The 19667-nt window shown below is 45.4% G+C and overlaps 1 long non-coding RNA gene across 1 annotated transcript; it reads right to left on the bottom strand.

The window, feature by feature from the left end:
• Positions 1 to 449: 449 nt before the first annotated feature.
• On the bottom strand, positions 450 to 3963 carry LOC139174113 (uncharacterized). The gene is made up of 6 exons (XR_011560304.1): positions 3744 to 3963; positions 3421 to 3455; positions 3019 to 3163; positions 1758 to 1915; positions 1229 to 1319; positions 450 to 648 (listed from the first exon to the last, which is right to left on the bottom strand). It is a non-coding gene; the product is annotated as an uncharacterized lncRNA (long non-coding RNA).
• Positions 3964 to 19667: the final 15704 nt, after the last annotated feature.

Raw genomic sequence — 19667 nt, forward strand, 5'->3', positions numbered from 1 at the left:
TTAGCCCAACCAGGATTTGGGGGGGGGGGATTTCCAGGGCCCCAGGCCTCTCTCAGTTGTGGTGATGCCACTACCCCAATTAGGAGCCACTTACTTGCAATAGCGCAATAAGTACCAGAGACAGATAAAAATGCACGTCACAAATATGGCAATTGTGACTATGAAGAATCTATCGTTTTCTGGCTCCATGGCTGACCCGACCATACTGCTCTCTCGTTTTCTGACTCTATCGTTTTCTGACTCCATGACCCGACCATACTGCTCACCCAGTTTGAGATTGTCAGAAATCACTACCCCTAAGTCCTTCCCTTCTGAACTGCCAATACAATACTCAGAGTAAGGATTTTCAACCCATATAAATGCATTTATAACAAATAACACATTAGTCCATATTTTACATTTGTATATAATTTATTAAACAATTTGGATATAATTTATTAAACAATTAAAACTATTTACAATTTCCCTATTTAACATTTGAAATATTTACAAAAACTATATACAAAAATAGAGAAGCGGTAGCAAGTGTCACCAGAACCAACAAGTGACGATGTGGAAGGGACATCTGTCAATTTTGATCCTCATCCCGGAAGCCTCCAATTCCCGCACCTCCCAGCTCGACAATGCAATGGTCGCTTTCATCAGATCCTGAGCAAAAAAAGCAGAGATTGAATATTTAATAATGGGGAAAGAGACAAAAGAATAAATAAGCAACCACATTCACATTAAAGGCTCCTACTTTTCTTTCCCGCTAGCTACCACCCTCCAAGCACCCCTACCCAAAACCAGAAGTGCAAATGCACAAAATGCTGGAAGAATTAAATAACACCAACAATAAAAACAGGAAGATATTTCAAATGGAAAAATAAAGGAAAATTGATGACCAAATTAGTGCAAATACTTATCCACCATTACATTGTCGGGTGTTTCAGGAAGAGAACTGTCGGAAGGAAGACTGTCAGAATGAAGACTGTCTGAAGGAAGACTGACAGAGGGAAGACTGACAGAAGGGGGACTGTCATCCTCCTCCTGAACCAGGGAGATGCGGGATTGGGAGGGATCCGGGATGTAGGGGACAACATATATCACGTGGGCCTACACATCTTCAACTGGTGGCTCTATCCTTCCTCCTATTAGCCCAACCAGGATTTGGGGGGGAGGGGCTTTCCAGGGCCCCAGGCCTCCCTCAGTTGTGGTGATGCCACTACCCCAATTAGGAGCCACTTACTTGCGAAAGTGCAAAAGTTTCCAGAGACAGAAGACCACGTATAAAACCATCAGAAGAATCGTTACTACAAAGAACCTTTCGTTTTCCATGGCTGAAAGAGAAATGGGGAGGACTGTCGGAATGAAGGCTGTCAGAATGAAGACTGTCAGAACGAAGACTGTCTGAAGGAAGACTGACAGAGGGAAGACTGACAGAAGGGGGACTGTCATCCTCCTCCTGAACCAGGGAGATGCGGGATTGGGAGGGATCCGGGATGTAGGGGACAACATATATCACGTGGGCCTACACATCTTCAACTGGTGGCTCTATCCTTCCTCCTATTAGCCCAACCAGGATTTGGGGGGGGGGGGCTTTCCAGGGCCCCAGGCCTCCCTCACTTGTGGTGATGCCACTACCCCGATTAGGAGCCACTTACTTGCAATAGCGCAATAAGTACCAGAGACAGATAAAAATGCACGTCACAAGTATGGCAATTGTGACTATGAAGAATCTCTCGTTTTCTGACTCTAATATTTTCTGAAATACTTACAAAAACTATATACAAAAATAGACAAAGGGTAGCAAGTGTCTCCAGAACAAACAAGTGATGATGTGGAAGCGACATCTGTCAATTTTGATCCTCATCCCGGAAGTCTCCAATTCCCGCACCTCCCAGCTCGACAATGTAATGGTCGCTGTCATCAGATCCTGGGCAAAAAAAGCACAGATTGAATATTTAATAATGGGGAAAGAAACAAAAGAATAAATAAGCAACCACATTCATATTAAAGGCTCCTACTTTTCTTTCCCGCTAGCTACCACCCTCCAAGCACCCCTACCCAAAACAAGAAGTGCAAATGCACAAAATGCTGGAAGAATTAAATAACACCAACAATAAAAACAGGAAGATATTTCAAATGGAAAAATAATAAGGAGGAGGACTGTCGGAAGGAAGGCTGTCAGAATGAAGACTGACAGAAGGGGGACTGTCATCCTCCTCGTGAACCAGGGAGATGTGGGATTGGGAGGGATACGGGATGTAGGGGGCAACAAAGATGACGTGGGCCTCCACATCTTCAATTGGTGGCTCTGGTGGCAATTGGTCCCATTGCCTCTTGTGTATTGAAGAGGACAAAAAGAACAAAATATCAGTGAGTGGTCCATTGCTTTCTCAAAAGGATAACAAAGTTCATTCTTATAGATTGGGGGTTGGGCTAGAAGACCTTCAAGGTCCCTTCCAGCCCCAAGGGAGTCTATCCTTCCTCCTCTTAGCCCAACCAGGATTTGGGGGGGGGGCTTTACAGGGCCACAGGCCTCCCTCAGTTGTGGTGACGCCACTACCCCGATCAGGAGCCACTTACTTGCAATAGCGCAATAAGTACCAGAGACAGATAAAAATGTATGTCACAAGTATGGCAATTGTGACTATGAAGAATCTATCGTTTTCTGGCTCCATGGCTGACCCGACCATACTGCTCTATCGTTTTCTGACTCTATCATTTTCTGACTCCATGACCCGACCATACTGCTCACCCAGTTTGAGATTGTCAGAAATCACTACCCCTAAATCCTTCTCTTCTGAATCTTTTGCTAACAGAGAACTGCCAATACAATATTCAGACTAAGGATTTTCTACCCATATAAATGCATTTATAACAAATAACTCATTAGTCCATATTTTACATTTGTATATAATTTATCAAACAATTTGTATACAATTTATTAAACAATTTGTTTATAATTTATTAAACAATTAAAACTATTTACAATTTCCCTATTTAACATTTGAAATATTTACAAAAACTATTTACAACAATAGAGAAGGGGTAGCAAGTGTCAGCAGAACCAGCAAGTGATGATGTGGAAGCGACATCTGTCAATTTTGATCCTCATCCCGGAAGCCTCCAATTCCCACAACTCCCAGCTCGACAATGCAATGGTCGCTGTCATCAGATCCTGGGCAAAAAAAGCAGAGATTGAATATTTAATAATGGGGAAAGAGACAAAAGAATAAATAAGCAATCACATTCATATTAAAGAATCCTACTTTTCTTTCCCGCTAGCTACCACCCTGCAAGCACCGCTACCCAAAACCAGAAGTGCAAATGCACAAAATGCTGGAAGAATTAAATAACACCAACAATAAAAACAGGAAGATATTTCAAATGGAAAAATAAAGGAAAATTGATGACCAAATTAGTGCAAATACTTACCCACCATTACATTGTCGGGTGTTTCAGGAAGAGAACTGTCGGAAGGAAGACTGTCAGAATGAAGACTGTCTGAAGGAAGACTGACAGAGGGAAGACTGACAGAAGGGGGACTGTCATCCTCCTCCTGAACCAGGGAGATGCGGGATTGGGAGGGATCCGGGATGTAGGGGACAACATATATCACGTGGGCCTACACATCTTCAACTGGTGGCTCTATCCTTCCTCCTATTAGCCCAACCAGGATTTGGGGGGGAGGGGCTTTCCAGGGCCCCAGGCCTCCCTCAGTTGTGGTGATGCCACTACCCCAATTAGGAGCCACTTACTTGCAAAAGTGCAAAAGTTTCCAGAGACAGAAGACCACGTATAAAACCATCAGAAGAATCGTTACTACAAAGAACCTTTCGTTTTCCATGGCTGAAAGAGAAATGGGGAGGACTGTCGGAATGAAGGCTGTCAGAATGAAGACTGTCAGAACGAAGACTGTCTGAAGGAAGACTGACAGAGGGAAGACTGACAGAAGGGGGACTGTCATCCTCCTCCTGAACCAGGGAGATGCGGGATTGGGATGGATCCGGGATGTAGGGGACAACATAGATGACGTGGGCCTACACATCTTCAACTGGTGGCTCTATCCTTCCTCCAATTAGCCCAACCAGGATTTGGGGGGGGGCTTTCCAGGGCCCCAGGCCTCCCTCAGTTGTGGTGATGCTACTACCCCGATTAGGAGCCACTTACTTGCAATAGCGCAATAAGTACCAGAGACAGATAAAAATGTACGTCACAAGTATGGCAATTGTGCAAAAGTTTCCAGAGACAGAAGACCACGTATAAAACCATCAGAAGAATCGTTACTACAAAGAACCTTTCGTTTTCCATGGCTGAAAGAGAAATGGGGAGGGGGAGAAGAGTAAATTTCTGTTCTCCGTGGTTGGTGCTTCCCCACCAAGATTAAATTCGGGGCGTCTTACAACAACAATATAACAACATATAACAAATCTAATATTTAAAAGAACTAAAAACCCTTATTAAAAGCCCAACATACACACAAATATACCTTGCATAAATTGTATAGGGAGGGATTGGGAGGGATCCGGGATGTAGGGGGCAACAAAGATGACGTGGGCCTCCACATCTTCAATCGGTGGCTCTGGTGGCACTTGGTCCCATCGCCTTCTGTGGATTGAAGAAGACAAAAAGAACAAAATATCAGTGAGTGGTCCATTGCTTTCTCAAAAGGATAACAAAGTTCATTCTTATAGATTGGGGGTTGGGCTAGAAGACCTTCAGGGTCCCTTCCAGCCCCGAGGGAGTCTATCCTTCCTCCTCTTAGCCCAACCAGGATTTGAGGGGGGGGGCTTTCCAGGGCCCCAGGCCTCCCTCAGTTGTGGGGACGCCACTACCCCGATCAGGAGCCACTTACTTGCAAAAGTGCAAAAGTTTCCAGAGACAGAAGACCACGTATAAAACCATCAGAAGAATTGTTACTACAAAGAACCGTTCGTTTTCCATGGCTGAAAGAGAAATGGGGAGGGGGAGAAGAGTAAATTTCTGTTCTCCGTGGTTGGTGCTTCCCCACCAAGATTAAATATTTATTTTATTTATTTTTTTGTTTATTAGATTTGTATGCCGCCCCCTCTCCGTAGACTCGGGACGTCTAACAACAACAATATAACAACATATAACAAATCTAACATTTAAAAGAACTAAAGACCCTTATTAAAAGCCCAACATACACACAAATATACCATGCATAAATTGTATAGGCCTGGGGGGAAGGAATAATTCAATTCCCCCATGCCTGACGACAGAGGTGGGTTTTAAGGAACTTACAAAAGGCAAGGAGGGTGGGGGCAGTTCTGATCTCTGGAGGGAGCTGGTTCCAGAGGGTCGGGGCCGCCACAGGGAAGGCTCTTCCCCTGGGTCCCGCCAGACGACATTGTTTAGTCGACGGGACTTGGAGAAGGCCAACTCTGTGGGACCTAACTGGTCGCTGGGATTCATGCGTTAGAAGGCGGTTATCTCAAGAGGGTATGGGACTTTTTGCCTCCGCCAGTTGGATGAAGCTCTTTCCTCCGCAGCAGCAGGAGACTTGCAGAATGATAGAGAGGGAAGGGACCTCAGTGGCCATCTAGTCTGATCCCCCTTCTCATTCAGGAGACTTACAGAATGATAGAGAGGGCAGGGACCTCAGTGGCCATCTAGTCTGACCCCCTTCTCATTCAGGAGACTTACAGAATGATAGAGAGGGAAAGGACCACAGTGGCCATCTACTCTGACCCTCAGCTCAAGCAGGAAAATGGAGGGGACCTCAGAGGCCATTTAGTCTGACCCCCAGCTCAAGCAGGAGAATGAAACAGAATGATAGAGAGGGAGGGGACCTCAGAGGCCATCTAGTCTGACCCCCAGGGATGTAGGGGACAACAAAGATGACGTGGGCCTACACATCTTCAACTGGTGGCTCTATCCTTCCTCCTATTAGCCCTACCAGGATTTGGGGAGGGCTTTCCAGGGCCCCAGGCCTCCCTCAGTTGTGGTGATGCCACTACCCCGATCAGGAGCCACTTACTTGCAATAGCGCAATAAGTACCAGAGACAGATAAAAATGTACGTCACAAGTATGGCAATTGTGACTATGAAGACTGCAGTTTTTTCTGGCTCCATGGCTGAAAGAGAAAAGGGGAGGGGGAGAAGAGTAAATTTCTGTTCTCCAAGGTTGGTACTTCCCCAACAAGATTAAATATTTATTTTATTATTATTTTTATTTATTTGTTTATTAGATTTGTATACAATTTGTATATAATTTATTAAACTATTAAAACTATTTACAATTTCCCTATTTAACATTTGAAATATTTACAAAAACTATTTACAACAATAGAGAAGGGGTAGCAAGTGTCACCAGAACCAGCAAGTGAAGATGTGGAAACGACATCTGTCAATTTTGATCCTCATCCCGGAAGCCTCTAAGTCCCGCACCTCCCAGCTCGACAATGCAATGGTCGCTTTCATCAGATCCTGTGCAAAAAAAGCATAGATTGAATATTTTAATAATGGAGAAGGAAACAAAAGAATAAATAAGCAACCACATTCATATTAAAGGCTCCTACTTTTCTTTCCCGCTAGCTTCCACCCTCCAAGCACCCCTACCCAAAACAGGAAGGGCAAATGCACAAAATGCTGGAAGAATTAAATAACACCAACAATAAAAAACAGGAAGATATTTCAAATGGAAAAATAAAGGAAAATTGATGACCAAATTAGTGCAAATACTTACCCACCATTACATTGTCGGGTGTTTCAGGAGGAGGACTGTCGGAAGGAAGACTGTCAGAATGAAGACTGTCAGAACGAAGACTGACAGAGGGAAGACTGACAGAAGGGGGACTGTCATCCTCCTGCTGAACCAGGGAGATGTGGGATTGGGAGGGATCCGGGATGTAGAGGGCAACAAAGATGACGTGGGCCTCCACATCTTCAATCGGTGGCTCTGCTGGCACTTGGTCCCATCGCCTTCTGTGGATTGAAGAAGACAAAAAGAACAAAATATCAGTGAGTGGTCCATTGCTTTCTCAAAAGGATAACAAAGTTCATTCTTATAGATTGGGGGTTGGGCTAGAAGACCTTCAGGGTCCCTTCCAGCCCCGAGGGAGTCTATCCTTCCTCCTCTTAGCCCAACCAGGATTTGAGGGGGGGGGCTTTCCAGGGCCCCAGGCCTCCCTCAGTTGTGGGGACGCCACTACCCCGATCAGGAGCCACTTACTTGCAAAAGTGCAAAAGTTTCCAGAGACAGAAGACCACGTATAAAACCATCAGCAGAATTGTTACTACAAAGAACCGTTCGTTTTCCATGGCTGAAAGAGAAAAGGGGAGGGGGAGAAGAGTAAATTTCTGTTCTCCGTGGTTGGTGCTTCCCCACCAAGATTAAATATTTATTTTATTTATTTTTTTGTTTATTAGATTTGTATGCCGCCCCCTCTCCGTAGACTCGGGACGTCTAACAACAACAATATAACAACATATAACAAATCTAACATTTAAAAGAACTAAAGACCCTTATTAAAAGCCCAACATACACACAAATATACCATGCATAAATTGTATAGGCCTGGGGGGAAGGAATAATTCAATTCCCCCATGCCTGACGACAGAGGTGGGTTTTAAGGAACTTACAAAAGGCAAGGAGGGTGGGGGCAGTTCTGATCTCTGGAGGGAGCTGGTTCCAGAGGGTCGGGGCCGCCACAGGGAAGGCTCTTCCCCTGGGTCCCGGCAGACGACATTGTTTAGTCGACGGGACTTGGAGAAGGCCAACTCTGTGGGACCTAACTGGTCGCTGGGATTCATGCGTTAGAAGGCGGTTATCTCAAGGGGGTATGGGACTTTTTGCCTCCGCCAGTTGGATGAAGCTCTTTCCTCCGCAGCAGCAGGAGACTTACAGAATGATAGAGAGGGAAGGGACCTCAGTGGCCATCCAGTCTGACCCCCAGCTCAAGCAGGAGAATGGAGGGGATCGCAGAGACCATCTAGTCTGACCCCCAGCTCAAGCAGGAGAATGAAACAGAATGATTTGAGATGCAGGGGACCTCAGAGGCCATCTAGTCTGACCCCCAGGGATGTAGGGGACAACAAAGATGACGTGGGCCTACACATCTTCAACTGGTGGCTCTATCCTTCCTCCTATTAGCCGTACCAGGATTTGGGGAGGGCTTTCCAGGGCCCCAGGCCTCCCTCAGTTGTGGTGATGCCACTACCCCGATCAGGAGCCACTTACTTGCAATAGCGCAATAAGTACCAGAGACAGATAAAAATGTACGTCACAAGTATGGCAATTGTGACTATGAAGACTGCAGTTTTTTCTGGCTCCATGGCTGAAAGAGAAAAGGGGAGGGGGAGAAGAGTAAATTTCTGTTCTCCAAGGTTGGTACTTCCCCAACAAGATTAAATATTTATTTTATTATTATTTTTATTTATTTGTTTATTAGATTTGTATACAATTTGTATATAATTTATTAAACTATTAAAACTATTTACAATTTCCCTATTTAACATTTGAAATATTTACAAAAACTATTTACAACAATAGAGAAGGGGTAGCAAGTGTCACCAGAACCAGCAAGTGAAGATGTGGAAACGACATCTGTCAATTTTGATCCTCATCCCGGAAGCCTCTAAGTCCCGCACCTCCCAGCTCGACAATGTAATGGTCGCTTTCATCAGATCCTGTGCAAAAAAAGCATAGATTGAATATTTTAATAATGGAGAAGGAAACAAAAGAATAAATAAGCAACCACATTCACATTAAAGGCTCCTACTTTTCTTTCCCGCTATCTTCCTCCTCCAAGCACCCCTACCCAAAACCAGAAGTGCAAATGCACAAAATGCTGGAAGAATTAAATAACACCAACAATAAAAACAGGAAGATATTTCAAATGGAAAAATAAAGGAAAATTGATGACCAAATTAGTGCAAATACTTACCCACCATTACATTGTCGGGTGTTTCAGGAAGAGAACTGTCGGAAGGAAGACTGTCTGAAGGAAGACTGACAGAGGGAAGACTGACAGAAGGGGGACTGTCATCCTCCTGAACCAGGGAGATGCGGGATTGGGAGGGATCCGGGATGTAGGGGACAACATAGATGACGTGGGCCTACACATCTTCAACTGGTGGCTCTATCCTTCCTCCAATTAGCCCAACCAGGATTTGGGGGGGGGGGGCTTTCCAGGGCCCCAGGCCTCCCTCAGTTGTGGTGATGCTACTACCCCGATTATGAGCCACTTACTTGCAATAGCGCAATAAGTACCAGAGACAGATAAAAATGTACGTCACAAGTATGGCAATTGTGCAAAAGTTTCCAGAGACAGAAGACCACGTATAAAACCATCAGAAGAATCGTTACTACAAAGAACCTTTCGTTTTCCATGGCTGAAAGAGAAATGGGGAGGGGGAGAAGAGTAAATTTCTGTTCTCCGTGGTTGGTGCTTCCCCACCAAGATTAAATTCGGGGCGTCTTACAACAACAATATAACAACATATAACAAATCTAATATTTAAAAGAACTAAAAACCCTTATTAAAAGCCCAACATACACACAAATATACCTTGCATAAATTGTATAGGGAGGGATTGGGAGGGATCCGGGATGTAGGGGGCAACAAAGATGACGTGGGCCTCCACATCTTCAATCGGTGGCTCTGGTGGCACTTGGTCCCATCGCCTTCTGTGGATTGAAGAAGACAAAAAGAACAAAATATCAGTGAGTGGTCCATTGCTTTCTCAAAAGGATAACAAAGTTCATTCTTATAGATTGGGGGTTGGGCTAGAAGACCTTCCGGGTCCCTTCCAGCCCCGAGGGAGTCTATCCTTCCTCCTCTTAGCCCAACCAGGATTTGAGGGGGGGGGGGCTTTCCAGGGCCCCAGGCCTCCCTCAGTTGTGGGGACGCCACTACCCCGATCAGGAGCCACTTACTTGCAAAAGTGCAAAAGTTTCCAGAGACAGAAGACCACGTATAAAACCATCAGAAGAATTGTTACTACAAAGAACCGTTCGTTTTCCATGGCTGAAAGAGAAATGGGGAGGGGGAGAAGAGTAAATTTCTGTTCTCCGTGGTTGGTGCTTCCCCACCAAGATTAAATATTTATTTTATTTATTTTTTTGTTTATTAGATTTGTATGCCGCCCCCTCTCCGTAGACTCGGGACGTCTAACAACAACAATATAACAACATATAACAAATCTAACATTTAAAAGAACTATAGACCCTTATTAAAAGCCCAACATACACACAAATATACCATGCATAAATTGTATAGGCCTGGGGGGAAGGAATAATTCAATTCCCCCATGCCTGACGACAGAGGTGGGTTTTAAGGAACTTACAAAAGGCAAGGAGGGTGGGGGCAGTTCTGATCTCTGGAGGGCGCTGGTTCCAGAGGGTCGGGGCCGCCACAGGGAAGGCTCTTCCCCTGGGTCCCGCCAGATGACATTGTTTAGTCGACGGGACTTGGAGAAGGCCAACTCTGTGGGACCTAACTGGTCGCTGGGATTCATGCGTTAGAAGGCGGTTATCTCAAGGGGGTATGGGACTTTTTGCCTCCGCCAGTTGGATGAAGCTCTTTCCTCCGCAGCAGCAGGAGACTTACAGAATGATAGAGAGGGAAGGGACCGCAGTTGCCATCTAGTCTGACCCCCCTTCTCATTCAGGAGACTTGCAGAATGATAGAGAGGGAAGGGACCTCAGTGGCCATCTAGTCTGATCCCCCTTCTCATTCAGGAGACTTACAGAATGATAGAGAGGGCAGGGACCTCAGTGGCCATCTAGTCTGACCCACTTCTCATTCAGGAGACTTACAGAATGATAGAGAGGGAAAGGACCACAGTGGCCATCTACTCTGACCCTCAGCTCAAGTAGGAAAATGGAGGGGACCTCAGAGGCCATCTAGTCTGACCCCCAGCTCAAGCAGGAGAATGAAACAGAATGATAGAGAGGGAGGGGACCTCAGAGGCCATCTAGTCTGACCCCCAGGGATGTAGGGGACAACAAAGATGACGTGGGCCTACACATCTTCAACTGGTGGCTCTATCCTTCCTCCTATTAGCCCTACCAGGATTTGGGGAGGGCTTTCCAGGGCCCCAGGCCTCCCTCAGTTGTGGTGATGCCACTACCCCGATCAGGAGCCACTTACTTGCAATAGCGCAATAAGTACCAGAGACTGATAAAAATGTACGTCACAAGTATGGCAATTGTGACTATGAAGACTGCAGTTTTTTCTGGCTCCATGGCTGAAAGAGAAAAGGGGAGGGGGAGAAGAGTAAATTTCTGTTCTCCAAGGTTGGTACTTCCCCAACAAGATTAAATATTTATTTTATTATTATTTTTATTTATTTGTTTATTAGATTTGTATACAATTTGTATATAATTTATTAAACAATTAAAACTATTTACAATTTCCCTATTTAACATTTGAAATATTTACAAAAACTATTTACAACAATAGAGAAGGGGTAGCAATTGTCACCAGAACCAGCAAGTGAAGATGTGGAAACGACATCTGTCAATTTTGATCCTCATCCCGGAAGCCTCCAATTCCCGCACCTCCCAGCTCGACAATGTAATGGTCGCTTTCATCAGATCCTGTGCAAAAAAAGCATAGATTGAATATTTTAATAATGGAGAAGGAAACAAAAGAATAAATAAGCAACCACATTCACATTAAAGGCTCCTACTTTTCTTTCCCGCTAGCTACCACCTCCAAGCACCCCTACCCAAAACAAGAAGTGCAAATGCACAAAATGCTGGAAGAATTAAATAACACCAACAATAAAAACAGGAAGATATTTCAAATGGAAAAATAAAGGAAAATTGATGACCAAATTAGTGCAAATACTTACCCACCATTACATTGTCGGGTGTTTCAGGAGGAGGACTGTCGGAAGGAAGGCTGTCAGAATGAAGACTGTCAGAACGAAGACTGACAGAGGGAAGACTGACAGAAGGGGGACTGTCATCCTCCTGCTGAACCAGGGAGATGTGGGATTGGGAGGGATCCGGGATGTAGAGGGCAACAAAGATGACGTGGGCCTCCACATCTTCAATCGGTGGCTCTGGTGGCACTTGGTCCCATCGCCTTCTGTGGATTGAAGAAGACAAAAAGAACAAAATATCAGTGAGTGGTCCATTGCTTTCTCAAAAGGATAACAAAGTTCATTCTTATAGATTGGGGGTTGGGCTAGAAGACCTTCAGGGTCCCTTCCAGCCCCGAGGGAGTCTATCCTTCTTCCTCTTAGCCCAACCAGGATTTGAGGGGGGGGGCTTTCCAGGGCCCCAGGCCTCCCTCAGTTGTGGGGACGCCACTACCCCGATCAGGAGCCACTTACTTGCAAAAGTGCAAAAGTTTCCAGAGACAGAAGGCCACGTATAAAACCATCAGCAGAATTGTTACTACAAAGAACCTTTCGTTTTCCATGGCTGAAAGAGAAATGGGGGGGAGGGGGAGAAGAGTAAATTTCTGTTCTCCGTGGTTGGTGCTTCCCCACCAAGATTAAATATTTATTTTATTTATTTTTTTGTTTATTAGATTTGTATGCCGCCCCCTCTCCGTAGACTCGGGACGTCTAACAACAACAATATAACAACATATAACAAATCTAACATTTAAAAGAACTATAGACCCTTATTAAAAGCCCAACATACACACAAATATACCATGCATAAATTGTATAGGCCTGGGGGGAAGGAATAATTCAATTCCCCCATGCCTGACGACAGAGGTGGGTTTTAAGGAACTTACAAAAGGCAAGGAGGGTGGGGGCAGTTCTGATCTCTGGAGGGAGCTGGTTCCAGAGGGTCGGGGCCGCCACAGGGAAGGCTCTTCCCCTGGGTCCCGCCAGACGACATTGTTTAGTCGACGGGACTTGGAGAAGGCCAACTCTGTGGGACCTAACTGGTCGCTGGGATTCATGCGTTAGAAGGCGGTTACCTCAAGGGGGTATGGGACTTTTTGCCTCCGCCAGTTGGATGAAGCTCTTTCCTCCGCAGCAGCAGGAGACTTACAGAATGATAGAGAGGGAAGGGACCTCAGTGGCCATCTAGTCTGACCCCCCTTCTCATTCAGGAGACTTGCAGAATGATAGAGAGGGAAGGGACCTCAGTGGCCATCTAGTCTGACCCCCTTCTCATTCAGGAGACTTACAGAATGATAGAGAGGGAAAGGACCACAGTGGCCATCTACTCTGACCCTCAGCTCAAGCAGGAAAATGGAGGGGACCTCAGAGGCCATCTAGTCTGACCCCCAGCTCAAGCAGGAGAATGAAACAGAATGATAGAGAGGGAGGGGACCTCAGAGGCCATCTAGTCTGACCCCCAGCTAAAGCAGGAGAATGAAACGGAATGATAGAGAGGGTGGAGACCTCAGAGACCATCTAGTCCAACCTTCTTAGCAAGCAGGAGAATTGGTCTTCCGGTCAAATTCTTGGGCTGCTAAATTGGCTGTGGCTGAATGTGGATTTTTGTGACCAAAGGGCTCGGGCCAAGAGCTAGGGGCCTTTGGGCGAGGGAGAGAAGGCAGCGGCCGATCAGCTGTTGCGGAGGAAAGAGCTTTGTCCATCTGGCCTAGGCAAAATGTCCTAAACCACCTCAAGGTGGAACTCCTATGGAAAGAAGAAGAAAAAATTAACAGGACTAAAAATCTAGTCCTGTTGACCACTCAGTCGTCTTTCCTTTCTCTGGGATTGTTTCTTTCACTCCAAAAACTCTAACTGCAACTGCAGTGATTTGTTCTAGCTCCTTACTCCTCGAGCAAATGAGTTGAAGTGAGTAACTGACAAGAATCCCAATAGAATCTGGGTATCCAGCTAACCTAGAGACCAAACAATATGTCTGCCTCTACTCAACATTTGACCCCCCTCCCTTGGAATCCCCCCACCCACCCTTCAGCTCCCAAGGGAAGGTGAAGAGTTGAGGGGCACTCAGCAGAGGGGAAGGGGGTCCTGCCTAACCAGGGGGTTGGACTAGGAGACCTCCAAGGCCCCTTCCAACTCTGTCCCAGCCCTAGCAGCCAATGCACAGATCCCCCTCCTGCTCAGGGATGGAAGGCCAAGAATAAGCCCCCTTTGGTGTTCTCGCCTGGGTCACAAAGCAGAGCCCCCAATGCAGGGCCGCCGATAGGGCAGCATTACCGGTACTGGCGTCAGGGGCCCGGCCAAATGAGAAGACCGGTAACCTCTGCGGTGGCATTCTAAGGAAGCTAATTGGATTCAGTTGCAAAATTGTTACAATCCGGACAGCACAGATCAGCAAAAATGCCTAGTTTTCTCTATTCTGCCTGACGAGCTTCATAGCTGTTGAAGATGAAGTTTGGATCAGAGCTAATTTGGTATACATTTTGATTATGGTGTTAGATTTTTTTCGAAATTGTTCCCTTCTAAGTGTGAGGGTAAGATGTGTTGCTTTGTAGTTGACATGTTTTTTGGAGCCATCTCTCCATTTTAGATTTGAGAATCAAAAACACCATCCAGGATTCGAGAAGCAAGCATTGTGGGAAGTGGAATGATTTGAATATGCAAAGGAGAAGCTGGGTAATGCTACTATGGTCTTTTCAAAAAAACAAAGCTACATCATATTTTGACACTTGTACAGAGAAGATCTGAAGCAGGAGTTGGTTATTTTACATTTTACCTTCTAAATTATATTAAATGCATACACAGTAATATCTCACCATATGTTTAATAGATACGATAACATCCTAGGAAAAGAAGAAGCACAGATTGAATATTTAATAATGGAGAAAGAAACAAAAGACTAAATAAGCAACCACATTCACATTAAAGGCTCCTACTTTTCTTTCCCGCTAGCTTCCACCTCCAAGCACCCCTACCCAAAACAAGAAGTGCAAATGCACAAAATGCTGGAAGAATTAAATAACACCAACAATAAAAACAGGAAGATATTTCAAATGGAAAAATAAAGGAAAATTGATGACCAAATTAGTGCAAATACTTACCCACCATTACATTGTCGGGTGTTTCAGGAGGAGGACTGTCGGAAAAAAGGCTGTCAGAATGAAGACTGTCAGAACGAAGACTGACAGAGGGAAGACTGACAGAAGGGGGACTGTCATCCTCCTCCTGAACCAGGGAGATGCGGGATTGGGAGGGATCCGGGATGTAGGGGGCAACATAGATGACGTGGGCCTCCACATCTTCAATCGGTGGCTCTGGTGGCACTTGGTCCCATCGCCTTCTGTGGATTGAAGAAGACAAAAAGGACAAAATATCAGTGAGTGGTCCATTGCTTTCTCAAAAGGATAACAAAGTTCATTCTTATAGATTGGGGGTTGGGCTAGAAGACCTTCAGGGTCCCTTCCAGCCCCGAGGGAGTCTATCCTTCTTCCTCTTAGCCCAACCAGGATTTGAGGGGGGGGGGCTTTCCACGGCCCCAGGCCTCCCTCAGTTGTGGGGACGCCACTACCCCGATCAGGAGCCACTTACTTGCAAAAGTGCAAAAGTTTCCAGAGACAGAAGACCACGTATAAAACCATCAGAAGAATTGTTACTACAAAGAACCGTTCGTTTTCCATGGCTGAAAGAGAAATGGGGAGGGGGAGAAGAGTAAATTTCTGTTCTCCGTGGTTGGTGCTTCCCCACCAAGATTAAATATTTATTTTATTTATTTTTTTGTTTATTAGATTTGTATGCCGCCCCCTCTCCGTAGACTCGGGACGTCTAACAACAATAATAAAACAACATATAACAAATCTAATATTTAAAAGAACTAAAGACCCTTATTAAAAGCCCAACGTACACACAAATATACCATGCATAAATTGTATAGGCCTGGGGGGAAGGAATAATTCAATTCCCCCATGCCTGACGACAGAGGTGGGTTTTAAGGAACTTACAAAAGGCAAGGAGGGTGGGGGCAGTTCTGATCTCTGGAGGGAGCTGGTTCCAGAGGGTCGGGGCCGCCACAGGGAAGGCTCTTCCCCTGGGTCCCGCCAGATGACATTGTTTAGTCGACGGGACTTGGAGAAGGCCAACTCTGTGGGACCTAACTGGTCGCTGGGATTCATGCGTTAGAAGGCGGTTATCTCAAGGGGGTATGGGACTTTTTGCCTCCGCCAGTTGGATGAAGCTCTTTCCTCCGCAGCAGCAGGAGACTTACAGAATGATAGAGAGGGAAGGGACCTCAGTGGCCATCTAGTCTGACCCCCCTTCTCATTCAGGAGACTTGCAGAATGATAGAGAGGGAAGGGACCTCAGTGGCCATCTAGTCTGATCCCCCTTCTCATTCAGGAGACTTACAGAATGATAGAGAGGGCAGGGACCTCAGTGGCCATCTAGTCTGACCCCCTTTTCATTCAGGAGACTTACAGAATGATAGAGAGGGAAAGGACCACAGTGGCCATCTACTCTGATCCTCAGCTCAAGCAGGAAAATGGAGGGGACCTCAGAGGCCATCTAGTCTGACCCCCAGCTCAAGCAGGAGAATGAAACAGAATGATAGAGAGGGAGGGGACCTCAGAGGCCATCTAGTCTGACCCCCAGGGATGTAGGGGACAACAAAGATGACGTGGGCCTACACATCTTCAACTGGTGGCTCTATCCTTCCTCCTATTAGCCCTACCAGGATTTGGGGAGGGCTTTCCAGGGCCCCAGGCCTCCCTCAGTTGTGGTGATGCCACTACCCCGATCAGGAGCCACTTACTTGCAATAGCGCAATAAGTACCAGAGACAGATAAAAATGTACGTCACAAGTATGGCAATTGTGACTATGAAGACTGCCGTTTTTTCTGGCTCCATGGCTGAAAGAGAAAAGGGGAGGGGGAGAAGAGTAAATTTCTGTTCTTCAAGGTTGGTACTTCCCCAACAAGATTAAATATTTATTTTATTATTATTTTTATTTATTTGTTTATTAGATTTGTATACAATTTGTATATAATTTATTAAACAATTAAAACTATTTACAATTTCCCTATTTAACATTTGAAATATTTACAAAAACTATTTACAACAATAGAGAAGGGGTAGCAATTGTCACCAGAACCAGCAAGTGAAGATGTGGAAACGACATCTGTCAATTTTGATCCTCATCCCGGAAGCCTCTAAGTCCCGCACCTCCCAGCTCGACAATGTAATGGTCGCTTTCATCAGATCCTGTGCAAAAAAAGCATAGATTGAATATTTTAATAATGGAGAAGGAAACAAAAGAATAAATAAGCAACCACATTCACATTAAAGGCTCCTACTTTTCTTTCCCGCTAGCTACCACCCTCCAAGCACCCCTACCCAAAACAAGAAGTGCAAATGCACAAAATGCTGGAAGAATTAAATAACACCAACAATAAAAACAGGAAGATATTTCAAATGGAAAAATAAAGGAAAATTGATGACCAAATTAGTGCAAATACTTACCCACCATTACATTGTCGGGTGTTTCAGGAGGAGGACTGTCGGAAGGAAGGCTGTCAGAATGAAGACTGTCAGAACGAAGACTGACAGAGGGAAGACTGACAGAAGGGGGACTGTCATCCTCCTGCTGAACCAGGGAGATGCGGGATTGGGAGGGATACGGGATGTAGGGGACAACATAGATGACGTGGGCCTCCACATCTTCAATCGGTGGCTCTGGTGGCACTTGGTCCCATCGCCTTCTGTGGATTGAAGAAGACAAAAAGGACAAAATATCAGTGAGTGGTCCATTGCTTTCTCAAAAGGATAACAAAGTTCATTCTTATAGATTGGGGGTTGGGCTAGAAGACCTTCAGGGTCCCTTCCAGCCCCGAGGGAGTCTATCCTTCCTCCTATTAGCCCAACCAGGATTTGTGGGGGGGGGGGCTTCCCAGGGCCCCAGGCCTCCCTCAGTTGTGGGGACGCCACTACCCCGATCAGGAGCCACTTACTTGCAAAAGTGCAAAAGTTTCCAGAGACAGAAGACCACGTATAAAACCATCAGAAGAATTGTTACTACAAAGAACCGTTCGTTTTCCATGGCTGAAAGAGAAATGGGGAGGGGGAGAAGAGTAAATTTCTGTTCTCCGTGGTTGGTGCTTCCCCACCAAGATTAAATATTTATTTTATTTATTTTTTTGTTTATTAGATTTGTATGCCGCCCCCTCTCCGTAGACTCGGGACGTCTAACAACAACAATATAACAACATATAACAAATCTAACATTTAAAAGAACTAAAGACCCTTATTAAAAGCCCAACATACACACAAATATACCATGCATAAATTGTATAGGCCTGGGGGAAAGGAATAATTCAATTCCCCCATGCCTGACGACAGAGGTGGGTTTTAAGGAACTTACAAAAGGCAAGGAGGGTGGGGGCAGTTCTGATCTCTGGAGGGAGCTGGTTCCAGAGGGTCGGGGCCGCCACAGGGAAGGCTCTTCCCCTGGGTCCCGCCAGACGACATTGTTTAGTCGACGGGACTTGGAGAAGGCCAACTCTGTGGGACCTAACTGGTCGCTGGGATTCATGCGTTAGAAGGCGGTTATCTCAAGGGGGTATGGGACTTTTTGCCTCCGCCAGTTGGATGAAGCTCTTTCCTCCGCAGCAGCAGGAGACTTACAGAATGATAGAGAGGGAAGGGACCTCAGTGGCCATCTAGTCTGACCCCCCTTCTCATTCAGGAGACTTGCAGAATGATAGAGAGGGAAGGGACCTCAGTGGCCATCTAGTCTGATCCCCCTTCTCATTCAGGAGACTTACAGAATGATAGAGAGGGCAGGGACCTCAGTGGCCATCTAGTCTGACCCCCTTTTCATTCAGGAGACTTACAGAATGATAGAGAGGGAAAGGACCACAGTGGCCATCTACTCTGACCCTCAGCTCAAGCAGGAAAATGGAGGGGACCTCAGAGGCCATCTAGTCTGACCCCCAGCTCAAGCAGGAGAATGAAACAGAATGATAGAGAGGGAGGGGACCTCAGAGGCCATCTAGTCTGACCCCCAGGGATGTAGGGGACAACAAAGATGACGTGGGCCTACACATCTTCAACTGGTGGCTCTATCCTTCCTCCTATTAGCCCTACCAGGATTTGGGGAGGGCTTTCCAGGGCCCCAGGCCTCCCTCAGTTGTGGTGATGCCACTACCCCGATCAGGAGCCACTTACTTGCAATAGCGCAATAAGTACCAGAGACAGATAAAAATGTACGTCACAAGTATGGCAATTGTGACTATGAAGACTGCAGTTTTTTCTGGCTCCATGGCTGAAAGAGAAAAGGGGAGGGGGAGAAGAGTAAATTTCTGTTCTCCAAGGTTGGTACTTCCCCAACAAGATTAAATATTTATTTTATTATTATTTTTATTTATTTGTTTATTAGATTTGTATACAATTTGTATATAATTTATTAAACAATTAAAACTATTTACAATTTCCCTATTTAACATTTGAAATATTTACAAAAACTATTTACAACAATAGAGAAGGGGTAGCAAGTGTCACCAGAACCAGCAAGTGAAGATGTGGAAACGACATCTGTCAATTTTCATCCTCATCCCGGAAGCCTCTAAGTCCCGCACCTCCCAGCTCGACAATGCAATGGTCGCTTTCATCAGATCCTGAGCAAAAAAAGCACAGATTGAATATTTAATAATGGAGAAGGAAACAAAAGAATAAATAAGCAACCACATTCACATTAAAGGCTCCTACTTTTCTTTCCCGCTAGCTACCACCCTCCAAGCACCCCTACCCAAAACAGGAAGTGCAAATGCACAAAATGCTGGAAGAATTAAATAACACCAACA

The sequence above is a fragment of the Erythrolamprus reginae genome, chromosome 11 (assembly GCF_031021105.1).
Source record: "Erythrolamprus reginae isolate rEryReg1 chromosome 11, rEryReg1.hap1, whole genome shotgun sequence".
NCBI classification, from domain to species: domain Eukaryota; kingdom Metazoa; phylum Chordata; class Lepidosauria; order Squamata; family Dipsadidae; genus Erythrolamprus; species Erythrolamprus reginae.